The sequence below is a fragment of the Manacus candei genome, unplaced genomic scaffold, assembly GCF_025592945.1.
Source record: "Manacus candei isolate 608988 ecotype Guabito, Panama unplaced genomic scaffold, ASM2559294v1 h1tg000028l, whole genome shotgun sequence".
Taxonomy (NCBI): Eukaryota; Metazoa; Chordata; class Aves; order Passeriformes; family Pipridae; genus Manacus; species Manacus candei.
Genome location: NW_026138076.1, coordinates 11,124,430 through 11,139,518, shown reverse-complemented (window position 1 = coordinate 11,139,518; position 15,089 = coordinate 11,124,430). Strand labels below are relative to the sequence as shown.

Here is a 15,089-nt window from a genome sequence, read left to right as displayed (position 1 = left end):
GCACTGACCCCATCAACCACAAGGCAGAAGTCAACATTTCCCAAGAACGGGCTCTTGTGTTGCCTGCGGGGATAATAATCCGAGGGGAGCCATAACAGACATCATCTCTTAGGCTGTCCTACTCCAGCTAGGTTGGCTCTCAACAGGTTCCCACAGGCTTCTGGAAAACTGTCCTTTCTCACAGATTAAAAATGAGAGTGCTGGTTCTTAAAAACACTACAGGATGCTGCCCCACCTAGTGGGAGCATCAGTGTCCTCCCCTCTGCCTCCTAGGCAGACCAGAAGAATTTCCTATAAGGACACATTGTGTATTTCTAGCAGAGTTTGTAAAAGTTTTAAAAATTACCTGAGAAACAGATGTGGGAAGAATTCTACACGTGGTTTAAATTAAAACATACTGAAATCCTAAAAGCTTAGAAAAGCCTTTACTGGAGGGGAAAATATTAAATAAATGCTTCCTACATCTCAAATATTTTCATGTGCAAATACTAACTCATTGTCTATTACATTATGTTAAGCAGATGTAATTAGAGAGGGAACCTGCAGCATAAAAAGATAAACCTTCTATCTTTAATGCCGTAATTATTTCATATTTATTGGCTAGAAGCCAGATGCACTCATGTTTATTACAAATTCAAGTTGAAAATATCTTATTTAGCTATTTGAGTTGCTAATATTTGCCTGCTCCAAGTTTTCATAAATTTTGTAAGTGCTGCTGAAAATACAAGACCAAAACTTTGTCAGTTCTGTGTAAGTAATAAAGAGGTAAATAAAGAGGTAATGTGACTCCAGTCTCTCATTTTCTACCATATCTCACAGCTGTATCCAATGCCAAATCTACTAGCTGCGTGGCTGCACTCTCAGAGAGTGTGAACTGGGTATTTTTCCCCCACATTTTATATTTTTCTTTCCGAAAAACATAAACCCTCCATCGTTGTTTATGAGTGAAACACAAAACTAACAGCTATTTTTAAGTCAGAATTTCACTAACCATTCTACTGTGCATAGTGGAGCTGGAACCTCATTCACTTCAACTGCTAATATCCTAATATCCTGCACGCAGAGCCTGAGCAGAAGTCAAGTCTATGTCCAGTCATGTCTTTTTGGACCCTTTCAATTTACCTACTGTATTCTTCAAAACCTACACAGGTTTTTATTTCAAGAGTCAATCTTAGGAACATCCTAAAAATTAATGAATTTTAAATTTTGCGAAGCAAGTCCTTAATGGTCTGTCTTACCCTCCCAGTATGGCAGTGCAGCAGATAGAGGGACATCCCCTGCCTCAGATGCTCAAAGTATGATAGGTCTCTGATGCAATCCTCCACCAAAAGAAATCCTCCCAAAAAAAGTGAGAATCCAGCCTTTTGACTCCAGCCTCTCAGTTCTAAAAGTCCCCTGATCAAAAAGCTACATCAAAGAATATTAAGTTTACTTAAGTTTACCTGAACAGCTAAATGCAATTTAATTACTTAACTCCCAGGGCTGTCTGACAGCTTAACTGAAGCAATTTAATTAAAAGCAACAGCTTTCAAAAGAAGATGCTATGAAAGTTCAAGCATTTCTCACCCAGACTAACAAAAGTAGTAAGTACTTCTCCTCAAGACGAGATTGGTCTCTGCCCAGTGTTTTAGTCAGCTCAATACCTACCTTGCCCCATCAATGACCTACCCAGTGTATGGCTGGCATAATATAACAGTGGTGTTATCTCTCCTGGACTCCCCAGCCATGGTGGTAGACAGCTGACCCTAAATGACTAAATGGATATTCCACATCATATGACATCTGATCTGATGTAAAAGCTAAGAGAAAGGAGGGGGGTATTTGTTATTTACAAAAAAGTTTGTCTTTTAGAGCAACTACTACATATATTGAAGCCCTGTTTCCTGGGAAGTGGCTGGACATCTTTTGTTGATGGGAAGTAGAGAATAAATCTTTTGTTTTCCTTTTCTTGCACATATTGCCTTTACTTTGGTTTATTAAACTCCCCATGAGACTTTTTCCATCTCATTTTCTCCCTTGCCTTGTCCTGCTGAGGAGGCATCTAATAGAGCAGCTTGGTGGGCACTTGGCATCCAGCCAAGGTCAATCCACCACAGTCCTTTTTAGCACCCAATGTGGGGCATGAGGAATTTGAGATAAGGAGTGAGGAGTCCTAGTCCTGCAGACGAAGGAGCGGCAGTGTCAGTGAGTGAAGAACTAACCTTAGCCCCGATTCTGTGTCCCCCTGTGCCTCTGGAGGGGAGGAGGTAGAGATTCGGGAGAGAAGTTAAGCTCTGGAAGAATGGAGGGGTGAGGGGAAAGTGTTTTAACATTTAGTTTTTATTTTCTCACTAACCTACTCTGATTTGATTGGTAATAAATTAAAAGAATTTTCATAGAGTCAAGTCTGTTTTGCCTGTGACAGTAACTGCTGAGTGATATCTCCCTGACCTTACCTTGACCCACGAGCCTTTCATTATGCTTTCTCTCCCCTGTCCAGTTGCAGAGTAATAGAGCAGCTTTGGTGAGCACATGGTGTCCAGTATCCAGCCAGGGTCAACCCACCATAGGAGAAGCAATGGAGAAGTAAGGAGCCCTGAGCTGAGGGGAAGCACAGACAAAAAAATAATGACTATCTCTACAGCTCTGACTGCTAATGACATCCAGAAAGTTGCTGTTAGAGCAAAAGTACTGAGAATTGTCTAACTAACCAGTAGCTATACAGGAACTAGAGGGGAAAAAGTTAGTCCCCTGGGGCAACCATTACAGCAATTGCAGCACGTCTGAACCACCGAGGAAAGGAACTGCTTGTTCCCTCTCATGGCGTTGGCAACATAGAGTTCAGCTCTTGAAGAGCACACGGAAGACCTTTTACACTGAAGGTGAAGTAAAAAAAAATGCTCTCTTGTTTGCTCTTTTTGATCAGTATTCCAAACATAATACATGCTTTGTGCAAGAGCAACAGAGGATTGAGAAGGCACCTGAATGTAGAACAGACCTAGATGGAAAATCTGCTTCAATTTATAGGACAAGCTTGGATGATCCTCTCACTTTTTTTGTGAAGAGCTAAACTCTCAGCGTGCTGCTCCCAACACAGTGTCCCAGAACATGAGCCAGTGCACCAAGCTGACAAACTGTGAAGCAGAACAGAGCAGTGTGGCCTGGAAATACAGTGATTTGGAAAGGGCACCTGCAGATACTTGTGGTACATTTTGTAGGCTGTCTCTTAGCAATGCCCAGCTGCAGGTCAAAATCAATAAGGATGAACATGTGACAGCTCATTTCATCCAAAGCCAAGGGTAAACACCTGTATTCCAGAAAGCTGAATGGCTACCAGGAAAGAGGAGACCTTCACATACTAAGTATGAGAGATAGCCACCAGCAAAAGACAGTCACATTAAGTTTGACATTATGATACCAAGGTGTGGTATATTGTCAGTTCTCGCAGTGACAGAGCCCCCCATCAGGCCCAGCTTTGCCATGGCAGAGCACGTAGAGACCTTGTGCCATTTCCAACAGGAAGATGCTTTCTAGAAATGACAGATATTCAAGCTATAATAAATAAACTATTTTATGTATTAAAATAAGACTAGTCTAGTAGATGGGAGGCAAGGCATTGATAGAATAATAAAATTTGACCAAATCAAACTCAAAAAGAGCCAGACAAATTCGTTGAAGCATCTGCATGAAATGTCAGATCTCAGGAAAAATTCAGAGCCAGTCTACTGGCCCCTGACACACAGCAAGTAAATGAAACCACACCAGTTCATTTTGTTCCACAAAGGATTTCCCCTTTTTTGTCAGAGAAGCCACTAAGGCAAGTATTGCTTTTGCCTCTGCATTTTCAAGTTACTGAAATCTTAAGACTTTTTCCTTTCACTAAGCATTCCAAACAGACAGACAAATTTCTGAAAACAGAGCCTATTTACCTGACCTACAAGGAGACTGGAAGACCACATAACACAGAAATCTTAGAACTTCTAAGATCTTGTCATCACCAGAGCACAGACTCTCCCAGGACTGGGCTGTCAGTAGGTGTAGGAATTGCCAGCTCCAAATAAAACCCACCGAAGCTCTCTGATCTCCAAAGCACGCTCTAGCAACCAGCTGGCTGTAAGGATCTCAGTCCCCCAGAGCTATGTTTGCAGACTTGTGTAGGACCTAGTGGGTTACAGCTGCTGTGTTAGCTTGGTCCTCCATAGTGGGAGAAATGGCAGGCTCAACCTGTCCCTCTCTACTAGCAAAGAGAGCCAGCAGCAAGTGGAGTTACATACTGCTCTGGGATGGGAAAGGAAAACAGAGAAACATGGGAAGAATGGCACTCCAGGCAAAACTTTAGAGAGAAGTGCATAACTTGGATCCCGCAAGCAGGAATATGAAAGCATCCAAAGACTGTCACCAAGTAGGATTTGCAGATAGGCTTTTCTAGGGCCTCCAGTTACTCTCCTGACAACTGATAATTATATTATAAAAGACACTTGACTGCACACCTTGCTCAGCTGCATGAACTTCATCTCCCTTTACAGTCACCATTCTTTAACTGAAGGCAGACATTTGGGGGAAAGACAAAGCAATGTTAACTGTTTGTGAGCATGCAAACAACCTTCAGATTAAAACCTTGATGGTCTAATAGGTTGTTTTATTTATATTCTGCATTTTCTACAAAGAAAGGATAATTTTTTCAAACTGAATAGATTTCTGGACCGTTAACTGATCTTCCTGTAATCATTCTGTTAAGTTTCTGCTTTCTGAAAAGGGAACAAGACTGCAACTCCAAAACATTTCAAAGTATAAACAGATTTCCATGCATCCAGTGTAATAGCACCTCAGAATCACTTAACCTGTGATTCCAGATCTGTTCTGTATCCTACACAGTTGTACACAGAAATGATGACTGATGTTGCAGGTAACTGAAACTAACAGGGTGACACCATCAGGTAACATGACATCCTCTATACATTTAGTACCTTGGTGAGGACCCATCACTCTAGTAAATACATTTCACATTTGGGTAAGAAATCAGATATGACTTGGTATAAGATGATAATGACTTCATAATTCTTATAAAGACAGTGAACAAAATAATCAGCTTTTTCTAATCCAAAAGATGAAAATACAACACAGCACTTGTTTAAATAAAGGATTTCCTACTCAGGACTGTTTGCATTTACGAGGACATAGTGCAATAATCAAAGGCAAAGAAGACGCAAGAAGGATGATTAGCACAGAACAAGATAAAATACTTCTGCTGCATGTTTGTATTCTTTAAGGAGGTCTTAAAGCTTTTATAAATTTTCAATGGTTTACTGTGCTGGAAGAGCATAATTCTGACCCTTTGATTAAAAAAATCAGAATAAACCAAAATACTCCTTTAAGGATTTATTGTGGTTGTTGTTTTATCATGCATTCAAAAATCTTCTATATGCACAGATGGTATTACCGGGAGTTAGCACACCCTAGCATCCTCAAGCATAAGAAAAAGCAAGAAGTTGTTTCAAGAATAGTTCCAGATTTGGAAATAGACATAATCTAATTGCAGACATTGCCTATTAATTATTAAACTTACTGAACACCTTTATTGCAAACTCTTCCACAGTGGACATGTGAACTCTGAAAACAACTCGCTGCATACAGAAAGGCAGACACAGATATATGCAGCAATATTTAGCAAAAGCATCTAAAAGTATATGAAAACTGTCTGGAAAAGGACTTTCATGTCCTGATTGAACCACTAGCTGCCTAATGACAATAGACAAGTCTTATTTTTTGTTATTCCCCCCCATTTTCACTGATAGTTATGCAGATAAAAGTATTCATGATGAAACACTCCCACCCACGATAATATATTAAGGACACATTACTTATCACTTATATAACACCAGGATTATTTTTTTTTAAAGAGGATTGTGTAATACAAAGGATTACCATTCTTCAAAACAGAAAGTACATGCAGTACAACAGCAGTTAGAGGCAGACTGATCAAATGCTTCTTCTGGCTAAAGTGCCATCACTTAAACCCAGTCAGCACTGAGTAAACTGGGACTAAAGGAAAATGCATGAGGTAACTGCTATGAAAGGCTGAAAATCTACTTGATCTACTAAAATACACATCTAAATAGCAACAATAATAATAAATTAATGAAACATTTAAACTGTTGCATTTTTTTTTGACCTACCACTGATGCCACTAAATATTCTGCTGTGGAAATGGGGTTTGGTTAATAAAACAATATAAATTTACCTGCCCCCTCATGTTGTGCATGGTTATTTCAACATCCTTCCTCTCTGCTGGGGCAGCTGGCAGCTCTGTGCTGGTGGCTTGCTGGAACTTCAGGAATTTAAGCTGACAGAGAGCATTACAGTGAACAAGGCTTTATAACCTCTCTGAATTCTTCCACTTTCGAGCAAAAGCTTTGCACTCACCCACCTTTATTTTTGTCACAGTTGCTAGGATGCCTTGGCAACAGACACTAGAAATATCTATGATTTGGAGACAAAGCTGGAGGCAGGTGTAATCTACACCAGACCAAAATGAGGGCAGGAGGCTCATGCCAATGATCACTGCACTAGCACAGATTCCTTGCAGCAGTGTAAGTGCTACCTGGGATGGAGCAAATCCACTTGCTGCCATTTCAGCCTCTTTGCATCTCGCCTGCCTCCCTGGCTGGACACAAAAAACAGATCTCAGCCTCCCACCACTGGGGAGGAAGGAAAAGTGCCTCTCAATCTGAGAACTCACCTCAGTTAACAGCACTGGATATATTCTGCAGTAAAAATAGATACTGCACCTTTACTGCTCGGAGCTGTGCTAAATTCAACTGCGAAATCCGCCTCCTGCATGGGATGTTGCAATCAGACACTGCAAGTCTTTATAGAGGAGCAGAGGTGGCCAGAATCAGCTTCCAAACACCCCAGCAACGCTTTCTTGGTGAAGCTCACACAGATGCTGGCAGAGACTGTGCTAGAAACAAAGCACAAACGATGTATGCACTTGTTTAAAAAGCACATACAAAGAGGGCTTTTTCTTTTAAATGTTGCTCATAGACTTCTGCATTTTAAAAGGCAATCACAGTAAGGCAATTATTTAGAGTAAAATATCATTTTTCTGGGTGATAAATGAAAATAGTTTCATTAAGTATTAAACATCTGTTTTGAAGGAACTGCCCCTTATTTACATAAAATCTGTGTGTCATTCTACAAAATGAATGCTTTCTCTGCTAACAGTGTTGTGGAGGAAAAGCTTTGTGGCATTGGATTCATACAACCTTACTTGTTTCACTTTCTTATTGAAAAAAGTTTCATTGCTAGATTGACTATAGTAGGAAAATTACAATGTAATGCTACAGTACAGTTAAAAATCCTTTTGGTCTCTAATGTTAGATGGAAAAATTGTTCTGAGAATAAAAGAACAGATGCTGACAGCCATAGCAATTCTTGATGCTCATGCCAGTGAGCCATATTTACTTGAAAAGGCTATTCATAACATGAATAGTGCTTCATCTGACGAGAACTCTGTCATACGAGCCAGTATATATTTGTAGCAAAAGGGACCCCCAACACACACCCCCATTGATTTTTTTCCTTTATCCAGATTTACTTGTTTTACAACCTCTTTTTGTTACATTATCTGCTTTACTGCTCTGAACACTTCTTGTTTACACATTGCCTGAAACAAAAACCACTAAGTAATTCATAATATAAACTGGGGAAATTTATTAGCAGACCAGTATAAGAATCCACAAAATGTTACATTTTAGAAGATAAAATTCCAATAAATCTGATCTATATATTCTTTAATGATCTAGTTCTCCCTCTAAAAGCATCCACTGGTGCTGACTCCTCATGCCCAGAAACAGGAGCATCAGTTGTAGCACTAGTGTAGATAGACATAGCGTTTTCAATCATGATGTTCATCTAGACTCGACAGCAATAACAAAACATATCAGATTTTCCCAATCTACAAAGAAAACAAACATTTCCTTCTCAATAGAAGAAGTATTCTGCACACTGTGCAAAGTAGGACTGTACTCTATTACTGAGCCATGCCAGATGCATCTCAGTCACAGAGAACATTCCTCCTGCCCATGTTTCTGCTGACAACAGGATGGTGCAGATCAGAGAGTACATGGGTAGCAGCCCAGTGAAGTTCCCCACCCTGGCAGGAGACTAGGTTCATCACCTTGGTGAAAAGAAGAGGGAACATCCCTGTGTCACTAATCAAAAATGTCCTGCAACCGTATATTCCCATCAGCTGGAAATCTGCATAGGTGGCCACAGAGCAAACCAGTTGGGCTTGGTCAGAATTTGCATGCACAAGTTGCCTTATAAAAGTTTCAACAATTTAGGAGGGTAGCTCCAAGTTTCACTGCTCCACCATCCCTTTTCCAGCCAAAGCAGGATGCAACCCCTTGTTTCCCATGGTCAAACAAGAGAGTGGAAGGCCCTATTTTTTTTCCTGCACAGCCCTTGGAACTACATCTGCAAGCTTCCACTCATGTGTGAGAGAGCTGCACCACACTTATGGCTAAATTAATCACTGAGAAAGGACTCCAGTGTATAAAGCACTAACAACTTCATAAGGGCTGACTAATGGCAGCTGAAACAGGATTAAAACACATATTTAAAAGAAAGCAATGTCATGTTAAAGTGACATTTTCAAAAAGACTCACATATAGGAACTGAGCTGAAATGTATGGGATATTAAAAATTCACACACAAAATCTTTCTCTCTTTCATATTCTCCAATAACTCTACATTTCCTTCTTTACTTCCACACATAACTTCTCTTTAGCAGTTGCTTCAAACCTTTTGACATCTATAATGTAAATTATAGAATTAGCTCTTATAGTATACAGAAAAGAAAAACCTCATTTTTAAAATTTAAGTTTAGAACTTATGTTCCAAATAACTATCAGTGAACAGGCTCCTGAATTAACCAGAAGTGTATACCTGTGCTCAATTAATTTCTTCTGCTACCTGTGTTTAAAAATCACTAGAAGATCTTAAATGCACAGAATAACCTAATTGAATCTCTGTTTCTCTGAAACTGCTGAAGATTTCTATCCAGCTCCTTCTGTAAATACACAGAAAAACTTATTAGAAGGATTTTCCCTTAGAGAAGTAAAGTTTTTTTTGTAAACATTTGTTATTTTCTTGGATTTTTATGTCTGTTTCACTGCACATAAATGGTGCAACATCAGTGTTCCCGTTTTCAGAAGATTAGCTAAGATTAGATTAGAATTTGGCCTTAAAATTTGACTACCAGCAACATGTCATGGGTCTAGTCCATCCCATCACATGTGTAATACTCTGTTCTGATACAGGTATGATGAAAGAAGAAACTAAGACGGGGATTGTGGCCCCTGTCATAAAACTGCCATAACACTACGTGGCTCTATGAAACAAATTCTAAAAAGCTGGGAACTTCCACATGTGCTGAAGCATGTTACTGCTAGAATAACACTTCACAGATATTTAATTTGCAATATGGGTATTACCTTACCGTGTCCCTACTGAAGGGACAATCTGAAGCTTGGCAATCAAGGACACGAAAGCAATTTTCTTTTCCTACTCCTGTTCTCATCCTAATCTTAAATTTGACTACCAGTACACAAATTAACCATGCTGAACTCAAGGCTGCAAAAAGTCCAGAAACATGTATCTTTGAAATACCTGGTTCATGATAAATTCAGTTTCATACATGGTGACAATTATAAAAAGATGAGAACATTCCCCTATCCTCCATCACATAAGCATGCATTTTCTACTGGTCTGAGATACCATATTCATTGCAAACCAGACAGCATGCTTCCTTTTTCAAACTTTTTTTGTTGAAAAGCAGTTCTTAGAGCCTATTAATCTGCACCTGCTTGTAGCATTTTAGAAAGAATTGGAGAAAATTGTCTCATATCTATCTGGACAGAAAACTGACAATATTGATAAATTGCTGAGTAAGGTTGATCACCTCGTAAAAATCTCAGGCTAACATAAGGTTTGAACAGCTTAATTGTCCACCAAGAACAAAACAATCATTTTTATATGGCACGTTTGATGTAACACTCAAGCTCGCAGTCCCTATACATGGCATAGTGACTTTGTCCTTGGGGTGACAGAATGCATTTATTTAGATTCTAGTTTGTCATACAACATAGTCTCATGCCCCAGAGTGGCTTGATTTATTCTGTTTTGTAGCATAGCACAATAGTTGCTTTCAACAACAACACTGTTTTCTGACATTATATTTTGCTAACTCCATTTGCAAAGAGCCAACTTGAAATTATTGCTGTGGATGGAAAGTACAAGTGGTAAACTGGGTCTGCTTGAACAGCAAGCCTTCCTTTGAGAGCAGGGTCATACATGCACTGCCAAATTTTGTAGTTTGTCACATCTAATCTGTAATGTGCACAGCAAATCACTTAAGCACAAAAAATGTCATAAAACCAGTAATGGCTTATGATGCAAGTTACAAAGTCTACAATGTTTTGAAAGCTCTTCATTTGCAATGGGCAGCTGACTCTGCTTGTTTGTCATCTTGCATAATTTTTTTTCCATAACTTTGTCTTATTCATTACATGCATTAGATGGTTGTCTCAGGCAATAAAAAGCAGAACAGTGTTTCACTAGTCCAGCAACATTAGACACATCATACCTGTGAAAACATACTCTTTATACTAGAGAGCATCACTGCTCCACTGAAGTCCTGGGGACCATTGCAAACCATTTCAGAGTAGAAACAAACTAGAGGACTGGGCAATCACCAACCACAGGAAGTTCAACAAGGGAAAGTGCTGGATTCTGCACCTGGGATGGGGCAACCCTGGATGTACGTACAGACTGGGGAATGAGATGCTGGTAAGCAGTGTCGTGGAAAGGGACCTGGGGGTCCTGGTCACAAAACAAGTTGAATATGAGCCAGCAGTGCCCTGGCAGCCAGGAGGGCCAACCGTGTCCTGGGGGGCATCAGGTAAAGCATCACCAGCCGGTCAAGGGAGGGGATTGTCCCACTCTGCTCTGCACTGGTGTGGCCTCACCTTGAATATTGTGTGCAGTTTTGGGCACCACAGTATAAGAAAGATATTAAGCTATTAAAGAGTGTCCAAAGGAGAGCAACAAAGATGGTGAAGGGCCTTGAGGGGAAGCTGTATGAGGAGCGGCTGAGGGCACTTGGTCTGTTCAGCCTGGAGAAGAGGAGACTGAGGGGAAACCTCATTGCAGTCTACAACTTCCTCGTGAGAGGAAGAGGAGGGGCAGGCATGATCTCTGCTCTGTAGTGACCAATGACAGGACCCAAGGGAATGGCCTGAAGTTGTGTCAGGGGAGGATTAGGTTTAGAAAAAAGTTTTTCACCCAGAGGGTGGTTGGTCACTGGAACAGGCTCCCCAGGGAAGTGGTCACAGCACCAAGCCTGACAGAGTTCAAGAAGTATTTGGACAACACTCTCAGGCACATGGTGTGACTCTTCGGGATGGTCCCATGAAGGGCTAAGGGTTGAACTAGATGATCCTTGTGAGTCCCTTCCAACTATGATTCTGTGAAGCATTTAGAGAGAGGTCTTCAGAAATGAGGCTAAAGCACAGATGTTTGAATTAATCTTTCAAATCCTGGAAATTCTTGAGTGAAAAATAAATAAATCACTGTTACTACTGAAAAGAATCCAAGGGCAAGACTCACTGATCCTTGAAGTGTGACGCTATGTACAGGCAGGAAAATATACCAGGTTTGTTATGAAGACAGGAAGAGGAGATGCCTGTTTCCACACAAAAATTACTAAGAGAGATAGGGATTAATTTTCACAAATTCTGATGCACTTCTGAGTTTAAGGCCTAAAGCTGGTGCTTCAAGTTTTCTGCCTTAATATAGATGTGCTCAGTCAATGCCTGAAACCTTCAGCAGGACAACAGAATAGTTTCTAGAAAGTTGTCTTCTTTTCTGCTTCCTCTTCTTAGAGACAAAGTCAGCTTGAGGTCAGCATAACTAAGACTGACTTCTTGCTCCCAGGCATATCGCTGTGACCTCTTTTTTGTTTTAGACAGTAAATGTAACATCTGGTGTAGACTGTCATAACTAAGTCATCACTTCTTCAAAGTCCTAGCAAGTATCAGATCCCTCTTCATCTACAAACCCAGAATTCTTGTCAGTCAAGCCTTGTTATCCCCCATACTGATCAGAGAAACTTATATTTTACTGGTCTGGCACAATGTAGTTTCAGTCTATTGCTATTAAGTGGCAATGCTCGTAAATTGGACACTATCAGAACTGATCTGTAATGCATAAAAAACACATGCACACACAGACATATACAAACGTATAACCCAAGATGCAAGAACATCTTCAGAATCCCCTCTGATTTACACATGCCTTCAAGAGAAATTTAACTCCGGTTATGCACCACCAACAGATCACTTTGGTTGAGAAGCACAAAGGCATTAAACAATCAAACTGTTGAGTTACCAGATGAAGTAGCACAGATGTTGCTGCATATATTTTCACAGATAGTCAAGCAGAACAGTTGTTAATGGCCTAGTCTAAAATTACACATGTTAGAGTCAAAACTACAAAAAAGGCATTTGACTCCAAACCAGTTCTGTATTTGTTAGTCTTTCGTCATGGTCAACCTCGTATTTGCCATCCCCCACTGGGCATTAAGTCAATTGCATTGCCTTTCTTGAATCTACACATAGATAATCTTTGTCTGCATGAAAAAAATGCTATAAACAGTTTATGGACTTTAATTTTGAGGTAACCTAGATCAGTTACAGAAGAATATCAATTAAGAAAAAAAAACAGAAAAAATATTCCTGATACCTTTCAATTTAATCAGCTTTAAAATATCTTCTCAGATCAAACTGCCACCCACTTTTCTGAAAACCTTTTTCTAAAGCAGAAGTGTGAGCATTGTTCTTCAGCAATTAGTATGTATAGAAAAAAATACAGCTCTTGCCTGAGACAGCAGACCTATTTCATACGATAACCATCTCAATTTTCCTTTTTTGACAAGAATTTAGCTTTTTCAAGGAGCCCACAGCTCTCTCACTAATGAAAAACTAGTCTTTCTGGTTACGTCAATAAGGAGAAAAAAAGGGTAATGTTTACAAAACAGCTGTTTGTGCACACACACACAAGGACAGGAGGACTCCAGCTCTTCTGTTTATGGTATATCATAGAGTTCTATACCATTCTGTATTTTCTGATGCACTGGAAACCTCTTTTCTTGATTCCAGATGTCAACGACCTCCACAAATACTCTTCCTTACTCCAGTACCTGAATCCCAGGCTCTTACCACCGGGAGATCTGCCAATTGAGATAAATCAGAGTGCTGCCTTACAAACATAAGGAAAAAGAGGTGAATGCTTTTCAGTATTTGGGCACACAGTGTGACCAGATCTCCCCTGCCAACTAAATGTCCATTCCTTTGGGTCTGGAGGAGGTTAGGTACAAAAAAGGACATACACGCTTATACTTCTAAAACTAAATGTCTGTTTCTGGGTTAAACTTTTGATACAAGAGGAAAGACTGCCATTTGTCAGTGGATATCAGCCTTCATACAAACATTAGAGGCAACTCCAATAACTCAGTAAAGGACATGAGAGTGTGGCTAGGAGGCTGGAGAGCTTAACTACTGGACACAAAGGACCCTTCACACTGCCACAGCCACACTGTCCAGGCATCAGATAAACAGAGAAAGGTTCTCTTTTTCAGATAGCCCACTGTATTTGCTGTATTTCCTCTGCAGAATAAAGGTCTTCAATCAAAATTGTTTTAATTGGGCAGTATGAATGACAAAGGTCATAACTACCTGTGAGTAGAGGTTGACCCCCACCTTGCTAGAGTCTCCTTTCAGGTAGCTGTAGAGAGTGATAAGGTTTCCCCTGAGCCTCCTTTTCTCCAGGATGAACAGCCCCAGCTCCCTCAGCTGCTCCTCGTAAGACTTACGCACCACAGCCTTTACCAGCTTCATTGCTCTTCTCTAGGCAAAGCACTCAGAAAGACTCTAAAGCAGTCATGCAACTTTTGGACTGAATTTTGGGGGTTTTCTTGGTGTTCTGCCAACTTGGAAACAGCTAGAGTTCACATTTACCTACGAGAAACTGCAAATAATCTGAAAGGCTTAATTATCGTGGCCCTTTTGCTAGCAATGAAAACATAGTTTATATTGCAGGGGGAAATATTCCTATATTGTTTCTTGCCATGCATGATGACAATAACTGGCATGACACTATTGCTATATTAAACTGTTCATAATTAAAAACAGACACAGATGTAGGAAGAAGATTCACAGAGCAAAAAACCATCTGTTACTTTTAGGAAAAAGGGGGTAGAATCTGATTAGGTACAGTCTACTTGATTTTTGAAGGAAGTTTATGAACCTTTTCAGAAAAGGTTTTCATATATTACAAAAGAAAAAAAGCTTCAAGCAACAGATGCACCTAAACAAATAAGTGTGTATTTATATATGCATTTTACAAGACATAGTAATAGTGTAGGTGATTAGGAAACTACTTACAGAAAGCAATGGTGACTAGTGCCTTTGGTGGACAGATCTATTATAGTTTATATGTCTATTATCCTGACAATTATCCAAGACTATTACATATATTTGCCTTAGGCACTAAATATACTTTATACACCCTTTTCAAAGTATTTTCATATGAAGCAAGGAACAAATGACTTGCAGAGTGAAAACATTTAATTTCATGCCACATTTTGCATTCCTCCTCTAGATGTGTTGTATACAAAAAGAAGAGAAAGTATCCACTTTGTAAACACGTGTATATTTCTATTGGCCTTGATCCTTACTGTGAAGTCTGCTGTGAGGCACAGTACTTATTTACACTCTAAAGCACTGGGAAGAACCTGAGGTTCACTGTCAGTCCCAGGGTTACCTCAATCAGAAAAATAATTTGGTTTTAGACCAACTCATCTCCCCAGGCATAAAACCAATGTACACACCAACAGTACAAAATAGTAATTAATAGGTTTTTATGGCAGAATTAATGACTGTTGATGAACAATAGTTCTTCAGATATTTAGAAAAAAAAAGAATATTTTGCAAGGCAAATGAGGGACTGTTACTTGTCTATTGCTAAATAAAAAAAAAAGTTAATAATGT

At 39.7% G+C, this 15,089-nt stretch overlaps 1 protein-coding gene across 17 annotated transcripts in view; it reads right to left on the bottom strand.

The window, feature by feature from the left end:
* Positions 1 to 15,089, bottom strand: part of CRACD (capping protein inhibiting regulator of actin dynamics) — a 125,019-nt gene that overhangs the window by 93,762 nt on the left and 16,168 nt on the right. Inside the window, exon 1 of one of the 17 annotated variants that reach the window (XM_051790268.1) lies at positions 6,221 to 6,374. The exons of 15 other annotated variants lie outside the window; for them this stretch is intronic. The gene's annotated coding sequence lies outside the window, so the exon portion shown is untranslated. Of the gene's footprint in view, positions 1 to 2,435; positions 2,516 to 6,220; positions 6,375 to 15,089 lie in introns of those variants that run through there. One more of the 17 variants, XM_051790270.1, reaches the window with a different exon arrangement.